Source organism: Lynx rufus, unplaced genomic scaffold (genome assembly GCF_022079265.1).
Source record: "Lynx rufus isolate CCGP_SWC_20201006 ecotype Redwood Valley unplaced genomic scaffold, mLynRuf1.p SCAF_3, whole genome shotgun sequence".
Classification (NCBI taxonomy): Eukaryota; Metazoa; Chordata; class Mammalia; order Carnivora; family Felidae; genus Lynx; species Lynx rufus.
Window position 1 is genome coordinate 73,251,486 of NW_025814845.1, and position 20,933 is coordinate 73,272,418.

Genomic DNA, 20,933 nt, shown 5'->3' on the forward strand with positions numbered 1-20,933 from the left:
TATGCAAATGTTACATATGTTGTTAAAGTTTATGTTGATTTCTGGGAGTTTGAAGATTATATTCTCTTCTTCATGGAATAACTTGAAAGAGGAGCCAATAGTAAATGCCTTCAGTCTTAGACTCTGACTCATTTCTCAGGGTCTGGCTATCTGATCTCACCCACTCTACTCCAAAAAAGACAAGGGTAACATTTTAAGGGGCGCTTTAATTCTATATGCAGTGAGTGGGAATTATTTCTCATTAGACATTTCATGAACATGTTTAATAACGAATACACTAGTTGCGAGTGAAATTGTGTTAGTGTATGTGTCACCTATTTCTACACATGAGGTTTTAATGAGTTAGGCTCAACAAGTCAAGAATAATTTGAAATACTCAGTTGCAGATATTCTGCATGACTCCCCAGAAGTGTCAATTGTCAGCAAATTTTTGCTACTTAAGTGCTGTAATATAAATATTTTGTTTGATGATTGTATAAATGTAAATGTTATGCTTCTATTTTTCTTTAAAACATTTGAAGTTTGGATGAATAAATATTGCATGTATTCATTTTGAATGTTTCAAACTGAATAAACCCTGTTTATTTTATATGTTCTAAATGCTTCAAGCAATTGTTTGACCAAATAATTAGAAATTAGTTTATTTTGTGGCAAATATGCTTATATTTATGTTTATGTGTATATGTATGCATATATTATATATACATATATACAGAAATAATTTAAAATATGTGCTTTCTTACTAAATACAAAGTGGCCACCTGATTAAATAGACTTGGTTTAATTAATACCTACACTGGTAACACCGAAGTCCAAGCCTCTATCATCTCTCTTCAGGTCTAAATAATATCTCTCATCCAATTTTACCCTTTTCCCCCACTCACATTTCATTGTTCAGACAGAAATATTTTTCAAACATAACTCACATCTTGTCACTCCTATGCTTTACACTCTTTGAATACTTCTCCATCAAGCTTAACATAAAAATACAAAGACCTACCTACATTCATCTAATTGGCCCTACCTAAATATTGCACTTATTTTTTTCTCCAACTCATCTTGGTACATTCTCCCTCTCCTTATTACATTCCAGACACAGTGATGGTATTGTCATTCATCCAAAAACCTACCTTAGAGCTGTGGCAATTTCCACTCTCTGTGGAGTAATTACCACCAGGATATTTGACTCAAGTCCTTGCCACTTTTCTAACATAGCACCCTATTTTGTTTGTATCTTAGCACACAACTTATTTTTCTTTAAGATTTATTTATTTATTCATTTATTTATTTATTTATTCATTTTAGTAATCTTTACACTCAGTGTGGGACTTGAACTCACAACCCTAAGATCAAGAGGCGCATGCTCCGTCAACTGAGCCAGCCAGGAGCCCTCTAATCTGATTTTTTGGCTGTTGTTCATAATATAGTCTAACCTTTCATCTCTACATTGGTTTTATTTTTATTTACTATAGAGTGTAATATACTATAGAAAAGTACATAAATCATAGTGCATATATTTCACTTACAAAGTGAACACATCTATCTAACCACCACTTAGCTCAAGATAATGGACATTATCCTCACTCCACAAATCTCCATTATTTGTACTCCCAGGCATATCCTTCTAAAGATAAACACTGTTTCACCTTTTATCTCCTCAGATTAGATTTCACTATTTTAACTTCAAATCAGTGAATTATACATTATGTATTATTTTGTGGCTGATATATTTCTTATACTCTGTTTTAGGTATTATTATGTATGATTTTTTTTTAATGTCTATTTATTTTTGAAAGAGACAGACAGACAGACCGCAGTCAGGGGAGGGGCAGAGAGAGAGAGAGGCACGGAATCTGAAACAGGCTTCAGGCTCTGAACTGTCCGCACAGAACCCGACACAAGGCTCAAACCTGTGAAACGTGAGATCATGACCTGAGCCCAAGTCGGACATTTAACTGACTGAACCACCCAGGCACCCCTGATTTCTTTTTTATTGTAGAAAAAAAAGTAATGTGAAATCTACCTCTTAATAAAATTTGAAGTATGTAGGACAGTACTGTTAACTGTGCATATGTTAACCATATGCACAGTGTTGTAGAACAGATCCCTAGACATCCTTCCCTCACACGACTGAAGTTCTATACCTATTGAACAGTAACTCTTCATTTCCCTCTCTCACAGACTCTGGAAACAACCATTTTATTTTCTGTTTCTAGGAGTTTGGTTATTTTAGATAGTTCATATAAACTGTATCTTGCAATATTTGTCCTTCTGTGAATGCCCTGTTTCACTTAGCAAAACAACCTCAAGATTCATCAGTGCTGTCACACATGTAAAATTCCCTTTTTTTAAAGGTTGAATAATATTGTATTGTATGTATATAACACATTTTTTTTATCCAGTCATCAGTTGATAGAAATTTGGGTTGTTTCCACCTATTAGCTATTGAGTAATGCAGAAATGTACATGACAGTGTGAGTATCTCTTCCAGGTTCTGATTTCAATTATTTTGGATAAATATTCACAAGTGGGATTGGTGGATTTTATAGTAGCTCTATTTTTATTATCTTTTTGATGGACTTCCATATGGTTTTCCATAGTTAATAACACTGTTTTACCTTCCTGTCAAAGTATCACAGGGGTTCCAATTTCTTCCTATATTCATCAGCACTTATTTCCTAGTTTTAGGAGATGTTATTTATTTGTTTATTTGTTTATTTATTTATTTATTTGATGGCCATTCTAACAGATAGGAGGTTATATTTCACCATGACTTACATTTCTTTGATGATCACTGATGTTGAGCATCTTTTCATATACCTGTTGGCTATTTGTAATATCTTCTTTGGAGAAATGCTTATTCAGATTCTTAGCCCATTTTTATACCATTGTACAAGTTTCTTATATGTTTTGGCTATTAACTTCTCATTTGAAGAATATTTTGCAACTATTTTCCTCATCTCCTAGGTTGTCTTCCACTCTATTAATTGTTTCCTTTACTGTGCAGAAGCTTTCTATTTTGATGCAGTCAATGTAGGCAATATTTTTTTTTGGATATGATACCAAATGTACATGCTATAAAAGCAAAAACAGACAAGTGGGACTACATCAATTCCAAGTTTATTTGGATTTTGAGTGACTATATCTGCATACTGTCAGTATTCTCAGTGTTCCACTAACTGAAGGCAGAAATTAAATTTCAAAAGAGATGTGTATGTGTGTGTATGATTTGTGTTTATTTGTGAGTGGAGTTAGTGTGCCCATATTTGGTTACATGGCTGCCTGTAGTAGATAGAAGGAATCGAAATCTATGGGGAGAGAACCATTCCATGAGTAAAAACAATCTGGCTTTTTATGAAAAATTATATGCAAAACATTGGAGTTATAAACAGAGGTGCTTTGGGAAGGAAAAAAGTTTTTATCATCTATCTATCACTGGAGCTAAGGAGTAAGCATAGTGTTGGAAATTCAAGGTATCTAACTTCGCCAGCAGAGATCGTCCTCCTCCTTCTCCAGATATTTTTGATCCAGACAGAAAACTGTGGATACACTAAGTGCGTAAGGGTAGATGAGTCAATAAAATAGCCTCAAAGAAAGGGCAAATATGTTTTTAAAAAGTGAAGCAGAGAAACATGAATGATTATGCATTCAGAGCATAATGTATTAAACTGATGGAGATTATAACATAAAAATAGTCTTCAACTGGCTGCATGGGTCATGGAGGAAAATAAAAAATGCAGAAAGAAACTGGTGCACTGTGGAGCTTTCATACAAGGTTTGGTTGTAACTGTAGTATTTTCTGACTTGAGATATTGGGAAAATTAAATGATCTGAACTTCATTTTCATCATTTGTAACATGGAAATGCCAACTTCATTTATAGTTGTTATATTGATTATAAAATTATATATATATATATATATATATAATTTTAGGGATAGAGGTCACAAGCAGGGAAGGGGACAGAGGGAGAGAGAGACAGAGAGAGAGAGAGAGAGAGAGAGAGAGAATGTTAAGCAGGCTCCATGCTAAGCACAGAGCTGGATGTGGGGCTTGATCCCATGACCCTGGAATAATTACATTAGCTGCAATCAAGAGTTGGACGCTCAACTAACTGAGACCCAAGGTGTCCCTATATTTTAAAAATGTTAAATATCACAAGGCACACAACAATAATGGAAATAATGTAAATAAGAAAACTCAATTTGGACCATTGTAATCAGAAAGTTTTGCCAGCTCCTTCATGCCATCAATATTCTTATGTATTCCATGTATTGAATCTAACTGCATTAACACATATATTTGGTATAATGAAAATATTCTTGTTGCCAATATCCTTGGTTAATCTTTACTAATATAATGTAGAGTGCCAAATATAAGCTCTAGTCTGATGACAATAGGAAAGTCTTTGATTATTCTGAAATCTTTCCTCATTTATAAAATGAAAGGATTTGAGCTAAGTAATCCAGTCAAAACATTGTAAGACTTCATAATATTTAACAACTTCAAAGCACTTCAGAGTTTAATTCAACTTTTGGAATAAAGCAGGATAAATTAATGTGAAATATTTAATGTAAGACCTAATATTATCCATGTTTTGTCATGTCAATGTTAGACTAATATTTTTTGTTATCAAATTTCACCATAAATTTAAAAAAGAAGTTTGTATTACTAAGTTGTTTTTAACCTAATCTATTCTACAGACATTCTCTGCATTTAAAGTCTCCTTTTTTTGGTAGAAATATTGCTACTATTATGGCATGTGTGATGATAATCATTATCATGCTTTAAAAAATAGTATAAGGGGAGTGATATCACCAAGATGGTGACATAGGTTGTTTCTGACTTCACTCCCTTCACAAGAACAATTAACAACTGTTCAAGAATACCTCTCTCTCTACCACCAAGTGAATCGTAGAACACGAGATGAGGCTGAAGCACATACCTCTGCACTTCAGAGACCAAGGCAGACTGTAGTAGAAGGGTAAGAGAAGTGCCTTCGCACTGACTGCATTGCCCCTCTCCCAGGCCAGTGCAGCATGATGAAAGGTCTCTCCTGAACCTTTGGATCCTCCAGTGGAAGAGGAGAACCCAGGGGGACAAGTGAGCCAACCCCTAGCATTGGGTCACTTCGTCAGATCCCCTGATCTAATCCCGTACCATGGGAATTGCATTGGAATTTGTGGGACTCAACCATGAGGAAGTCTGAATGTGAAGAGAAGGGAGAGGTATTTGCAACAACCAGCACATAGATCTTAGTAGCCCCAGTTCATACCTGTAGTGCCCAAGTAGTAACCCAACCAGCAGTTTTGCTCATTTGCAGAACTAAGTCAAGATGCACTCTGACCAGGGAACTTAATGGGGGAGAGACGTGCCTAATTCAGATCCTTAAATAAGAAGATTTACTGGCCCTGGAGTTTAGTGTGCCCATGCCGAGGCAAGAAACAGAGTTACTGTCCCAGCTGAGAGGCATTGGGAAGAGCTGATCATCCCCTGAGCAAAGTCAGTTCTGAGACTGGAAAGTTCCTGTACTGTATACAACCAGAGGGATTAATTAATAGCTAAGGCTGAGGGTAATTCCTGGCCCATCTCAACAAGACAACCTGTTTGAGAAATTGAGAGTAGCCTGGAGTGGACCCTTCCCCTCCCACCCAGTCAAGGGAGATAAGACACAGTCCCACCTGCTGTAAAAAGTGTCCTCAGGTCCCATCCAACCAAAAAGGCTTGACTTAAGAATATAAACAAAGAGCTTTACTTGTTTTACAGCGGTGTCTCCCTCTACACCCAGGCAGGTAATCTAATTTGTAGCACTGCTCATCTCTGAATGTAGCCTTTAGTATGTCGGACCAGTAAACCTTACAAGAGCACGTGGAAAGGCACATAGCCCATTCAAGAACACTGCATACAGTGGCACTTGAACAGAGAGCACAGCCTATGGCTTTCCCATATGCAGATAAAAACTAGTGACCTCACTGGACCAGGCAATTCAGTGCACACTCTGACATAATTTGGGTTCCAAAACAATGAAATGTGGGGGCCCCATGTCCCTTCCTGCTTCCCTGCCAGGGCATGGAAACTAATTCATAGGCCCATTTATTATTAAATATAGTACTCAGGCCTAACTATCTGATAAACCTTGCCAGAGAATCCAGACAACCTCAGAACTCATCCTATAGCCCTACTTGGGTAGGGAACTAAGAGAGAAGCTCTATCCAACGGTTCTCAGCCAGAGAAACAGCCCTTGAACCTCATCCTTAGAACTCAAACAGTTGTTTTACCCCCAAATAGACCCTAATAGCAGGTCATACCTGCCCAAGGACATTATGAGCAGACACACCTACAAACCTAAACTGAGCTCTAATGAAGAATGAGCTAGGCCAAAGCAATCTGTAAAGTCTAGAAGAGGAGCCTGATTATTCAAATGCACAGATACCAACATTAGGAATAAAGGATCATGAAAAATCAGGTAAATATTACGTGCCAGAGGAAACTAATAAACCTCCAATAACTGACCCCAAATAAATGAAGATCTTTGAACTGTCAAACAAATAATTCATAATAGATAGACATCAGCATTATGTGTCAGATCACCTAAATATAAAGCAAATACTAACAGAGCTAAAAGGAGAAAAGAAACCAATAATACAATAATAGTTGAAGACTTTAATATCCCACTCTCAACAGTAGATAGATCATCTGGACATAGAATCGATAAGGAAACAGTGGATTTGAACAATACTATAGACCAAAATGGGCCTAACAGAGATATAGAGAACATTCTATCCAACAACAGCAGAATACACATTCTTCTTAAGTGCATATGGAGCATTTTCTAGGATAAACCATATAATAGGCCACAAAACAAGCCTTTACCAAATTAAAGAAGATTAAAATTACACCAACTATCTTCTCTGACAATAATAACATGAAACTAGAAATCAACAATGAGAGGAAGAATGGAAAATTTATGAACACATGGAAATTAAATAACATTCTCCTGAAAATCAATAGATCAATAAATAAATTAAGGGAAAATAAAAATGTCTCTTCATAACATACCAGACTTATGGGATGCACTAAACACAATTCTAAGAGGGAAGTTCACAATAAACTCATAGGTTACAAAGCAAGAAAGATCCCAAATAAGCTGCATAACTCTACACCTTATGGAAGTAGAAATAGAACAAATTGAGCCTAGAGTTAGTAGAAGAAAGGAAAGGATAAATATTAGAGCAGAAATAAAATAAATAACAGAAAACAATAGAAATAAAGAACTGAAAAACAAATAGCTAAACTAAGAGTCAGTTCTTTGAAAAGATTTTTAAAAATTAACACAACCTTGACTAAGATTAAAAAGATAAAGTACCCAAATTAACAAAATTATAAACAAAGAAGGAGACATAACTGATACCACAGAAATTCAAAGGATCATAAGAGGCTACTCTAAACAACCATACACCAAGAAACTGGACAACCTAGATGAAATGGAAAAATTCTTAGAAACATACAACTTACCAAGACTAAATCAGAAAGAAATAGAAAATCTGAATAGGTCAATTACTACTAACAAGTTGAATCAGTAATAAAAAAATTCCCAACAATAACAACAAAGTCTCCCAACAAAGGAAAGCCCAGGACTAGATGGTATCACTGGTGATTTTTTTTTTTTGTCACTAGTGAATTACAAAAAACAGTCAAGAAGAATTAACACCAATCTTATTAAAATTCTTCCACAAAATCGAAGAGACCCGAACACTCCCTAACTCACTTCACGAGGCCAGCACTATCCTGATACCAAAACTAGTAAAGGACACTATTAGAAAAAGAAACTATAAACCAATTATTTGGATAAATATGTATGTAAATACTCTCAATAAAATTCCAACCAATTTCACTGGCACATTAAAGCGATCATTTGCCCTGATCACGTGTAAGTTGTCCCTGGAATGCAAGGATGGTTCAACATATGCAAATTAATGTTCAAAATCACATTGATAAAATGAAAGAAAAAGAATCATGTAATCATTTCAACAGACACAGGAAAAACATTTGGAAAAATACAACATCCATTCATGAGAAAAACTCTTTAAAAATTAGGCATAGAAGGAACATATCTCAATGTAATAAAAGTCATTTATGACAAGTCCACAGCTAAAATCATATGGTGAAAGATTGAAAGCTTTTTTTCTAAGACTAGGAACAAGGGTTCCCACTCTCAACACTTCTATTTCAACATAGTACTGGAAGTCTGGGCTAGTTCAACAAAGCAAGAAAAATAAAAGTATCAGAATTAGAAAGAAAGAAGTAAAATTGTCTATATTTGTAGATGGTATGATTTCATATATAAAAAATCCTTAAAAGGCAGCCAAAAAACTGTTAGATCTAATCAATGACTTTAAGAGTAAGTTGCAGGATACAATACTAACATAAAAATCAACAGCATTTCTTTATACTAACAATGAATTTAATATAAAAAATTTAATGAAATATAAAGACATCAGTGTCATTTACTACAGCATCAAAAACAATAAAATACTTAGGAATAAATAAAGATCTCTACTCAGAAAGCTACAAGACATTGATGAAAGAGATCAAGGAAAACACAAATTAATGGAAAGTTATCCCATTTACGGTTTGGAAGAATTAATATTGTTACAACTTCAATACTACTACGAAAAGCCTTCTATGGATTCAATCCAATCATTTTCAAGAGTCCAATGGCATTTATTCTAGAACTAGAGAAAACACGCATTTACATGGGTTCCAGAATTTACATGGAACCACAAGGACCACAAAGAGCCAAAGAACCCTGAGAAAGAAGAACAAAGCAAGAGGCATCACACTTCCTAATTTCAAGCTATACTATAAAACGATAGTTATCAAAACAGTATGGTACTGGCATAAAAACAGGCCAATAGATCAATGGAACAAAACTGAGAACCAAGAAAAAACCCAGGCCTATATCATCAACTGCCATGACAAATGTTTGACAAGGAAGCCAAGAATACTCAATGGAGAAAAGAAAATCTCTTCAATAAATGGTGCTAGGATGTTACGATATTCACATGAAAAAAGAATGAAATTGGATCCCTATTTGTATCACTCACAAAAATTAACTTGTCATGGATTAATGTATTACCTGAAAACATAGAAGAAAACATGGGAATAAAGCTCCTTGACATGGGTCTTGATAATGGTTTTTTGGATATAACACCTAACACACAAATAACAAAATAAAAAACAAATAAGTGGGACTATACCAAACTAAAAGCCTTCTGCACAACACAGAAAACATCAACAAGGAAAAAAGATAGCTTGCAGAATAGGAAAAATATTTACAAACCATATATCTGATAAGGGGTTAATATCCAAAATTTTAAAGAACTCCTATAACTCAATGGTAAAAAAAATAAAATAAAATAAAATAAAACAAACAAACAGAAACAAAAAAACAATTTTAAAAATGGACAAAGGACCTGAATAGACCTCCAAAGAAGATATACAAAAGACAAACAGGAGAGTTCGAGCCCCGCGTCAGGCTCTGGGCTGATGGCTCAGAGCCTGGAGCCTGTTTCTGATTCTGTGTCTCCCTCTCTCTCTGCCCCTCCCCTGTTCATGCTCTGTCTCTCTCTGTCCCAAAAATAAATAAACGTTGAAAAAAAAAAAAGACAAACAGGTATATGAAAAGATGTGCAACATCACTAGTCATTAGGGAAATGCAAATCAAAACCACAAGATATAATCACATACCTGTTACAATGGCCATTATCCGAAAGACAAAAGATAACAAATCCTGGTGTGGATGTGGAGAAATGGGAACCCTTGAGCATCGCTGGTGAGATTGCAAATTGATACAGCCACCATGGAGAACAGTAAAGAGGATTCTCAAAAAATTAAAAATAGAACTACCATATGATCCAGCAATTCTACTTCTGGGAATAAATCCAAAAGAAATGAAAACACTAACTCCAAAAGATATCTGCACCCTCATGTTTATAGTAGCATTATTTACAGTAGCCAAGACAGACACAACATAAGTGTCCATCAACAGATGAATGAATGAAAAAGTTGTGATATATATATATATATATATATATATATATATATACACACACACACACACACACACACACAGACATATATATATATGCATATATGGGCAAAAATAAGGAACTCCTACTCTTTGCTACAACATGGATGGATATTGAAGGCAGTTAACTAAGTGAAATAGGACAGAGAAAGACAAATACAGTATAATCCCACTTGCACATGGAATCTAAAAAAAAAAACAAAACCTTATAGAAAAATAGATCACACTTGTGGTTACTAGCAGTGGAGGGCAGGAAGGAGGGGAATTAGGGGAAGACAATCAAAAGGCACAAATTTCTACTTATAAGATAAATAAGTACCAGGGATGTAATATACCACATGATGACTAAGTTTAATATTAGTTAAATATGTACTTAAAAGAATAATAAGTATATGTCATTGAGAACAATGTCTCAATAACAATGAAATGAGAATATTATGTTGTTTAAAATATGTCACTTAAACAAACAAAATCTTCTATATGGAACAGCATTATCCTTGTCTTAATTTTTTTAAAAGTATTTCCTAATGTGAGATTAATAGGAAAAATGCTTGGGATTTTTAATATTAGATTTATATTAGTTTTCTAAGGTTGCCATAACAAATAAGCATAATGGGCAGCTTAAACAATAGAAATTTATTCTCTCACAGTTGTGAGGCAGGAAGTCTGAAATCAAGGGTTGGCAGGATTGATACATTCTGGAGGTTATGAAGGAGAATCTGTTCCATACCTCTTTCCTCTTTTCTGATTGTTGCTGGGAATTCTAAGCACTCCATGGCTTGTCAGTGCTTCACTCTAATCTGCCACCATTATCATATGGTGTTCTCCCTGTGTGTTCTCTAATTATTCATGTGGCCTCCTTTTAAGGACACCAGTCATTTGATTTAGGGCCCATCCTAATCCAGTATGACCTCATTTTAACTATTTACATGTACAAGACTCTATTTCCAAACAAGGTCACATTCCAAAGTTCCTTTAAACATGAACTTTTTTTTGGGGGGGGGGAGGTACTACTCAACCTAGTACACAGATAGAATTTAAAGGAAGTTATAAGCATAATTTAAGTATAAAATAGTTGATTCATAAAATGAACTATTAGTTTCCTATGAGATGAATAATATAATTCAATAAGTTATTTGTTTTCTAAAAACATTTAATGTATTTATAAGCCAACTTGTACTGTTTTCACTTATGAGGGATATAGTCTCTGACTTATAGTCTCATATGTTTGAAAATAACATTTGAAACTATGTATATTCACTGTCTTTCTAAAAATCTGCTTATTTTCTGAGGTACACAAATATTCATGTCCAGATTTTGGCATTGCCTGTAGCAAACACTGAGATAGAAAGAGTTTGCATATATATTGGGGTACAAGTGCCCCTATGCATCAGTACTCTTGTATCCCTTATTACAAGAGTTTTTAAATGAGCTGCTATTATATGCCCACCATGTTATTGAAGAAATTCCTACCTCATTCCTAATCTCACATTAACAAGTACCTCTATATAGTTGTTAATATTTTACCCTTAGTGATATTGAGATTAGGGTGTATTACTGAAATATAAACTCCAGGAGTTACTAGAACAGGTTAAGCCTATCCTGTTTACTACTACATCCCTGGTATTTGGAGTATCACTAGCCCATATTGAGCTCAATAAATATTAACTTAATGAAAGAATGACTATTTTAGTAAGATAGCTCCTTATTCCTTAAATAAGCAAGTCTAAAATTTAGTGTTTTGTTCATCATTTATTAAGGAAATCCTCATTAAAGTTGATTATAAACATCCTAATTCTATTTATTTATTTACTTATTTATTATTTATTTATTTAGTGTGTGCACATTTAGTTTTATTGTAACAAAGCAATGTGTACACTTCTAATGTTTAAAACTGAGCCTCCTTCCTTTCCAGTGAAACTAAGTTTAAAAATAAACAGGAACAAAATTACAAGAGAATGTCAATTCCAAATAAGATCCTACAGGTTCTGCTGATCCTCCCATCGAGTGGCAGGGCTCAAGTCATCATTAGGAGAGAATGTTATTTTAAAAGTGCCATCTTCAGCTGCAAGGATGTCCATTAAATATCACAATTAAACATGCCAAAGGAGAAGCCATGTTGTCAAAATGCCCACTTAACCCACCCAAACATCTCAAACCCACCCTTTGCTGACCTTCTATAAACCCATTTTTTTTCGTTTTTTTTTCTTTTTTTTTCAGCAAGAGAAATCAGACAGATAGATACATGTTGGTAAATGTTAACTGTCCATATTCACATAGAGACACAGTGTTATTTCTGAGCCCAATATACAAAGAAGGGGAGGAAAAAGCTAGAATTCTATGCCCTACCTCACAGGGGCCTAGCACCCTCCAGCTTCCAGCAGAGCTAGGGAAGCAGAAGGTTCTTCTTTTTTCCCACAGAGCACGGTGGTGTTGATTCCATAAAGTTTTTGTTGAGACAGGAAGGGATTAAAATGAATTTGGAACAGAAAGGGGTAGAGATTCTTTTCCCACTGTATCCTGCTCAAGATTATTTCCCCCCAAAATAAGTTGAGAACCATGGTATAAAGGGAGAGAAAAGAGACTTCAAAAGAGAGTGAATGAGCACAAGAGGAGGAGGGGAAAAAAAAAAAGACTGCAAGTTGCTCCCAGGAACCGGAGAAAATTAAAAAAGGAAGCTTGGAATCCATCAGTGTTCCATTAGTCATCTTCTCCTTCATCCTCTTCTCCTTCCTCCCCCTCATCATCATCTTCATCTTCAGCTTCATCATCTCCTTCTTCATCAATATCTTCCAATCCTTCTTCTTCATCATCATCATCTTCTTCTTCTCGTTCCCCTTCATCATCCATATAGGGAACCAGGTAGTACTGTAACGGATTTGGCCAAATATCACCTTTGATGACCTCTCCTAACTCATCTGCACCCACATCAGAATGGTCAGTAAACCAGGTGAAGAAGCTCTCTGGTTCCTCACGCTGTCTCTTCCTGCTGGCCTTATTCTATGTTTGACTTGAACGTTTGTCAGATCCTTTCCAGATTTCCATTTGATTTCAGTGGACTTTGAAGATAGATCATCACTCTCATTCCTACGATATTCTTTGGAGAGAACTTTATTTTCGAAGTGAGGGTTTTCATCAAAATAAAAATCTATTCTGTAACCTGATTTAACATCTTTAAATTCTGTCACTTCAACTCTTGTCAAATAATGCAGTGCCTCTTCATCCTCCTCCCAAGCAGTGAAAGCACTTGTGAATGGTTCACAAATGTTGTTACCCCAAAATTTGGGATTTGGGCGATCAATTCCGACCTCTTCTGAAAAAATGGTTGGCAGAGTTGGTTATATTTCTGTTCTACCTTCAAAATCTCCCCACTGGCTTGTTCATTAAGTCTGTCTATTTCATTTTGTACTTCATCAATATGTTCAATTGCTTCCTTCTGTTCTTTTTCTCCTTTTGTCAAGTGCTGAGAGGTGGACGTCTCTTCTGGCTTGGGGGCAGCAGGCAGTCTCCACTTCTTCGTTAGAGGTGGAAGCGAAGACTGGCGTTTGGGTACATGCCGTGAGGGAAGTCCACAAAACCCGGGCAGACGCCATTCTGGAAGAAGCTCTGATTACTCTATTTTTATTTATTTTTAAAGCTTTTATTTTTTTAAGTTATCTCTGTACTCAGTGTGGTGCTCAAATTCACAACCCCGAGATCAAGAGGCACATGCTGTACCTACTGAGCCACCCAGGCATCCCTAAACATCCTAATTTTAAACCTATAGTTTTTGCTAATAAATTATTTTTTTTCTTTAGATGCCAATGTGTTTTTTTTAAGGATAGATGTATAGTTTTAATGGATACATATAAATCAATTGGTGATATTTTCATTTTCAAGTAAATATGTTTTTTCCTGGTTTCAAGAACTCTTTTCTTATCAAAGCTGGTACAATCTCTGTTCCAGTATAATCAAGTCTTTAAAATACCAATCTGGGCTTTTCCTGAATTCTATGGCACATAAAAATAGAGGAAAAATCTAGAAATGTTTCTGGGGATATTTAAATACTCAAATGCCTTTATCTTTTTATTAAAAAGCACATAAATATTCAATAAGCAATCTCAAAAGAGTGGAATTAAAATATATCTAACGTTATAGGGCGCTTGGGAGGCTCAGTCATTAAGTGTCGGACTTCAGCTCAGGTCATGATCTCACAGTTCATGAGTCTGAGCCCTGAGTAGGCCTCTGTGTTGACAGTGTAAAGCCTGGAGACTGCTTCAGATCCTTTTCTCTCTCTCTCTCTCTCAAAAATAAATAAACGTTAAAAAAAACATTTTAATGTATCCAATGTTAGATTGTTCTAACAAGAATTGTTAGAATTCTTGTTAAGAAGGATCTTAGAATTTAAACAATTAACTCCAAATTCACTGATACTCTTTGTGTAACAAAATATGTCTTTATAAATTAATACTTAGGAGAGAGGAGTACACAATTTTGTTTTATTATGCATAAGCAATATTGAAAGTATGAATTATAATCTAACAGGAATTGATATCTCCAAAGTCTTTTTGTCAACCTACCATGAATAAATTTCATTAAGTGAGTATCATTGTGTGTTTGGTAGAGCATTGGACCCTGAGATAATACTTAATGATTTATTTATAACTGAGATTTTCCTTAAGTTAAATTTTCATTAAGGAAGTGATATATCTTAATAAATTTAAATACAGTGTTTATTTACTAAGCACTGAAAGAAGAACAAAAAAATATGGATTTGTTTTGGTGAGATATTTACCTTAACAGAAATAACTTATATTTTCCAGATGGTAGAAAAATAAATCTGATGTATAAAATATTATTTATAAACCTATATATTCAAATATAAACAATGGTATCAAAATTATTAAAATGATAAATATATAGGTCTTTAAAATATTTAATATTTAATTTGTTAAACATATAGATTTAAAATTGCAAACTAAATTGTATAGGAGTAAACAATCTTAAGTATTAAATCAGTCATTTATTAACCACTGGTTGAAACTATAATTAGAAGCATTCTTATGTGTAATTTAGCTGTGTTTTGAGATAACACAGTACAACAACTAGATATCACTTTCATCAAATATTTTTCAATTTTCTTTTAGGAGAGAAAAAATAAATTATTGCTAATAGAAAATTAATACTGAGATTGATAATAGGTGAATTATGTAGCAGAAAAAAAACATTTCAAATGACTTAATAAAAATGTTTCTTATCTGAAGTGACTGGAAACCTAGGCAATCAACCAACGGAGCTATCGAACACCTGTTTCTTTCATCTGAGCTGTTCTATTTTCCCTGTTATCCCAAGGCTGGTAACCCACATGGTAGAGAGATGACTACCTGTGAAAGTGTTTTTGTTTTGCTGTGTTTTTTCTTTTTGTATCTAATGGGAATGATGAAGAGAAATGAGAAAACATGTTCTCAAAAATAAACTCTAAATTCTTCCTTTCAAGTTTATGAGACCAAGTTCAGTCACATGACCATTTCTGGACTAATACCAGCTGCTAGAGGCAGGACATATATGGTTACTTTAGCGTTTCTCTTATTGCTGTTACTATGGCATACTTCTAAGTTTTTTTACCGTCTCCCCTCCTTACAATGCATTTATTCCTTGAATCTGTGTTTACATAGAATGTAACAGGGTTTTGCTTTCAAATCCAATCTGACAATCTCTACCTTTTAATAGCTGGTGTTAAAAATTGTAGGGGTGCCTGGGTGGCGCAGTCGGTTAAGCGTCCGACTTCAGCCAGGTCACTATCTCGCGGTCCGTGAGTTCGAGCCCCGCGTCAGGCTCTGGGCTGATGGCTCAGAGCCTGGAGCCTGTTTCCGATTCTGTGTCTCCCTCTCTCTCTGCCCCTCCCCCGTTCATGCTCTGTCTCTCTCTGTCCCAAAAATAAATAAACGTTGAAGAAAAAAAAATTTAAAAATTGTACATTTAAGTGGTTATTGATACATCTGGACTAAAATGTATCAATTTCCCATGTGTTTCCAATTTGTTTCTTATGTTTTTTTTCTTTTATTTTTCCTCTTTCATCTTTTTTCTTCTTTTTTTGTTTCCCATTTTATCAGTGCTGTTCACTCAAGCTATAATTGTTTTTTTTTCCTTTTCGTGGTTTATAGTTTTTAAAATCCATACTTATCACAATTGTTTTTTTTATATCACTTCATGTACACTACATGAACTTTCCAAGAATGTACTTAAATTTTTCTCCCCATGGTATTTATGCTATTATTTGTCATACATTTTGGGACATAGGTACACTATGTTCCTTCAAAGAATTTTAAAGTTTTAGCACTTACATTTAGAACATTTAACCATTTAAAGTTTTTTTGTTTTGTTTTGTTTTGTTTGTTTGTTTTTTATGTGGTAGGAGGTAGGTATCCAAATTCATTTTTGTTGATGTCGCTATCCAATCCTCCCAACACCATTTCCCTTATCAAATGACTTCCAACCCTTGTCAGTAATCAATTGACCATAATATATAAGCTTATTTCTGGACTCTCAATTCCATCCCATTGATCTATATGGCTATTTTTATTATTTATTGGGAAGTGTGGCTCTTCCAACTTTGTTCTTCTTTATCAAGATTATTTTAGGATGATTTCTCTGCATTTCCATCTGAACTTTAGAATCAGCATGTCAATTTCTGAGAAAGGGTAGTTTTAATATTTTATAGAATTGAAGAAAGTCTGTAGACAGATTTGGGGGGTATTACCATCTTAACAATATTAAAACTCCCAATCCAAGAACATGGATGTTTTTCCCACTTATTTATTATTTACCTTTTTAACAATGCTTTGTAGATTTCAATATACACTTGCAATTATTTTTGAAAATTATATTCTGGTATTTTGTTCCTTTAGATCTGTTATAAATGGGATTTTTTAAATTTAATTCTCAGATTTTTCATTACATCTGTAGAGAAATATAAATGATTTTTGACAATTAATCTTGTATTCTTCAGCATTGCTGGGATCCTTTAATAGTTCTCATAAAGTCTTTATTCCCTTTATACTTTTAAGATTTTGTTTTTGACTTTCAATAGTTTCACCGTGATGTCTATAGTTGTGAATCTGTTTAATTTAGTCTACTTGGAGTTAATTAAGCTTTTTGAATGTATAGATTAGTATTATTCATCCCATTTGGGAAGTTTTTAGCCATTATTTCTTCAAATATTTTTCTGCTCCATTTTCTCTCCCTTCTCATTATGAGTATTCCACTTATGCTTATAATGGTGTGTTTAATGGTGTCTTATAATTCTCTGAGGCTCTGTTCAGTTTTCCTTATTCTTTTTTTTCCTGTTCTTTTGACTACATAAGCTCTAATTACTTCTCTTCAATTTTGCTGATTTTTTTCTTCTGCCACTTCAAATCTACCATTCAGCTCCTCTAGTATATGTTTCATTTCAATAATTTTGTATTAACCTCTAGAATTTCCATTTGGCACCTTTTTTTAAATAATTCCCATCTCTTTATTGATATCCTGTATTTGATTATTTCAGTATAGCTTCTTTAGTTTCTAACACATGGTTAAGGTGGTTGTTTTGAAGTGATTTTCCTTCACCTGATCTAGGAACACCTATCAATATTACATGCGATTCCATAACATCTCCAGCCTGCTTATATGGAAAGCCTGATTTGTGACATTAAAAATCATGTTACATTCAGAAAATATCTCACAGCAATTTTCTTCAGTAGTTAAGATACTTCCTTTCAACATTTGCACAATGGTTGAAACTTTCTTTGAATCTGAAGTACAGGCTGATTTCTTCTTCTGCCCAATTCTGTGTCCTTCCCTTCCTTTGAAAGCATTAATCCTCAGAGCATCTTCTAATAAATATCTTGCAGACCAATCTCTGCTCCAAGTCTATTCCTGAGAAACACAACCTGCAAATATTTGTCTGTTGTATAAAATTTTCAAAAACATAAAGTTGTAGAGAAGAAAGTAAAAATAATCCATATAATTGACCATTCAGTTATTAAGTATACATTACATGTACCTTTAATAATTTTTCTGAGGTGCTTTTATAGTTACCTATACCACAAAAATATGATGGTACTATATATTTTGTTTTGTAACCTGCATTTTTATTTAACATATTGTGATTATCTCCTCGAACTTTAATTAATTTGAACTCCTACGAGCTGTTTCTGAAAATACTTCATTTACTTTATCAACATTAACACTGTGCATTACCAATAAAAATATTTACAATCTTGGCAAGAAAATAATATTTATTATTTTTATTACATTTTTAACATGCATGTTTTGATAGGTGTACCCAAAAAGGAATACATCTTATTTCCAGAGTTTTCTTTATCATTTATATTGTCACTATTTCTTTCCCTTGTATAAAACTCTAGTAACGACTGAGCTGCATAAAAAAGTTCAACTCATTACCTCATTCAATGTCCTATAAATATAGCCCACGTGATTCAGTAGATTCCCCTACTGAGAACATGACTGTGACATTAAAAAGCATGTTGGATATTTGGAGAAAATACCTTGCTGCAATATTAATTGGCATTGCATTTAACAAAGTACAACATTCATTCTAATGAAAACTCTCCGATACATGGGCACATCCTTATCTCATAAAGGGAAGCTAGGGAAAAGCTACAGGGTTCTTTCTTTAATATCCTTCATTGTGAAAAAGTGAATGGTTTCCCTCCTAAATTCAGGAACAAAGAAGGAATAACTGCTCTCAACACTTTACTAACATTGTATTTATACTTCTGGGCAGTAAGGTAAATAAGAAAACATTAAGCACATCGATTTTGGAAACGAAGAAGTAAATTCTACTTGTTTGAAAATGGAATGATCATCTATGGAAAGAATTCTATGGAACATGTTAAAAACTATTAGAAATACTGTTACTAATTTCGCATACAATGTAATATACAGTAACAATTGCATTTCTATGTACTAACAAAAAAGTCAAAAATGAAAAATAATACATTTTAAAAGAGCGTTAACATTTTGGAATAATTAAAGGTAAAAAATGACCAAAGTTGTAAAAAATGTATACAGTAAAATCTATAAATCAAATCTAAAGAAATTGAAGACAGGGACCTAAACACATTGAGAGATAGGCAGCTTTAATGCAACAACATAGATAAAAGGTCAGTTCTGCCTAAATTGACTTATAGGTTTAGTGTAATCCCAGTCAGAATCCCAGTAGGCTTTGTAGATACTGACAAGCTGACTTATTACAAAGGTAGTCATCAAGAGAGTGAATACTGTGTTAAAAATGGACAAATAGAGCAGTGGAACACAACATTAAATCAACTAACAGACCCATACATTATTTTTGACAAAGCTCAAAGGCAATTCTTTGAAGAAAAGTAACAATTTCAGCAAATACATACAAACAAATTTTGATCCATACTTCTCCCTGTATAGAAGTCTTAACTCAAATTGGATCATAGATCTATGTGTAAAACTAAAAACTTAAAATTTTGAGAAAAATACATGGGAGAAAAATCTCTTGAGTTGGACAATATTTTTTAGACACCAAAAGTATGATCCATGAAATAAATAAATAAATAAATAAATAAATAAATAAATAAATAAATAGATTTCATCAAAATTAAGCTGCAGGAAAAACACTAAGAAAATGAAAACAAGTTCAAGTCACACACTGGACAAGCTATAAGCTATTTAAATATGTACAAAAGATCTGAAGGCACACATAATGAAAGAAGATACATGGATTACAAACAAGCAAATAAAATATGTTCAACACCATTAGTCATTAGAAAAATACCATTTAAGGGGTTCCTGGGTGACTCAGTCAGTTAAATGTCCAACTCTTGGTTCTAGTTCAGGTCAGGATCTCATGACTTCACGGGTTCATGGGTTTGAGCACCTGCTCTGACAGTGTGGAGCCTGCTTGTGATTCTCTCTCTCCCTCTCTCTCTTCCCCTCCCCCACTCATGCTGTCTGTCTTTCAAAATAAATAAATAGACTTAAAATAAAAAAGAAAAATACCATTTAAAATGACAATGAAATACCACTACGTACCTAGTGGAATGATTCTATAATAGAACCACTCCACTGCTAGGAAGAGTGTTTCCCAAACTTTATAGGTACTAATCATTTTACTTCAAGGCATTTTCCAAAATAAGTGAAAGCATATGTCCATAGAAAGAATTTTTACATGAAACAGCTTTATTTTTAATAATTTCAAATTGCTAACAACAGCCAAAATATCCATGAACAGGCGAATAGACAAGCAAGTGATGGTATATTCGTACAATGGACTACTGCTCAGCAATAAAATGGAGTGGCCTATTAATATATTCAGCAGCATAAATGACTCTTCAAATAATTATGCTGAGTAAAAGTAGCCAGACAATAAGGAGTAGGTATTTTGTTCCATTTATATAAAATGTTATATATTTTATTCAAACTAATATTCAGTATTCAAATATTCAATAATATTCAAACTAATCAATATTAAGAGAAAGCAGGTCAATGGTTGTCTGGTGAAGGGTATGGGTTATAGAAGGATGAGAGGAAGAGATTAGAAAAGAGGACTTTTGGATGTAAGAGTTATGTTCATGATCTTAATCGTGGTGATGGCTTCAAGGCACATATGTATATAAGAACTAATCAAATTGTGTAATTTAAACATTTACAGTGATTTTATAGCAATTATACTTCAAATTTTGCTTTAACTTTGTGTAATACAATCCATGAATTAAATGTTACCTATATTACTTATATACTATAGTTATTTAAAATATATAGGTTTTGGGGCGCCTGGGTGGCGCAGTCGGTTAAGCGTCCGACTTCAGCCAGGTCACGATCTCGCAGTC

At 33.9% G+C, this 20,933-nt stretch overlaps 1 pseudogene; it reads right to left on the bottom strand.

Annotated features, from left to right (window-relative positions):
• Nucleotides 1–12,789: 12,789 nt before the first annotated feature.
• Nucleotides 12,790–20,933, bottom strand: part of LOC124521107 (protein SET-like) — a 176,729-nt pseudogene continuing 168,585 nt past the window's right edge.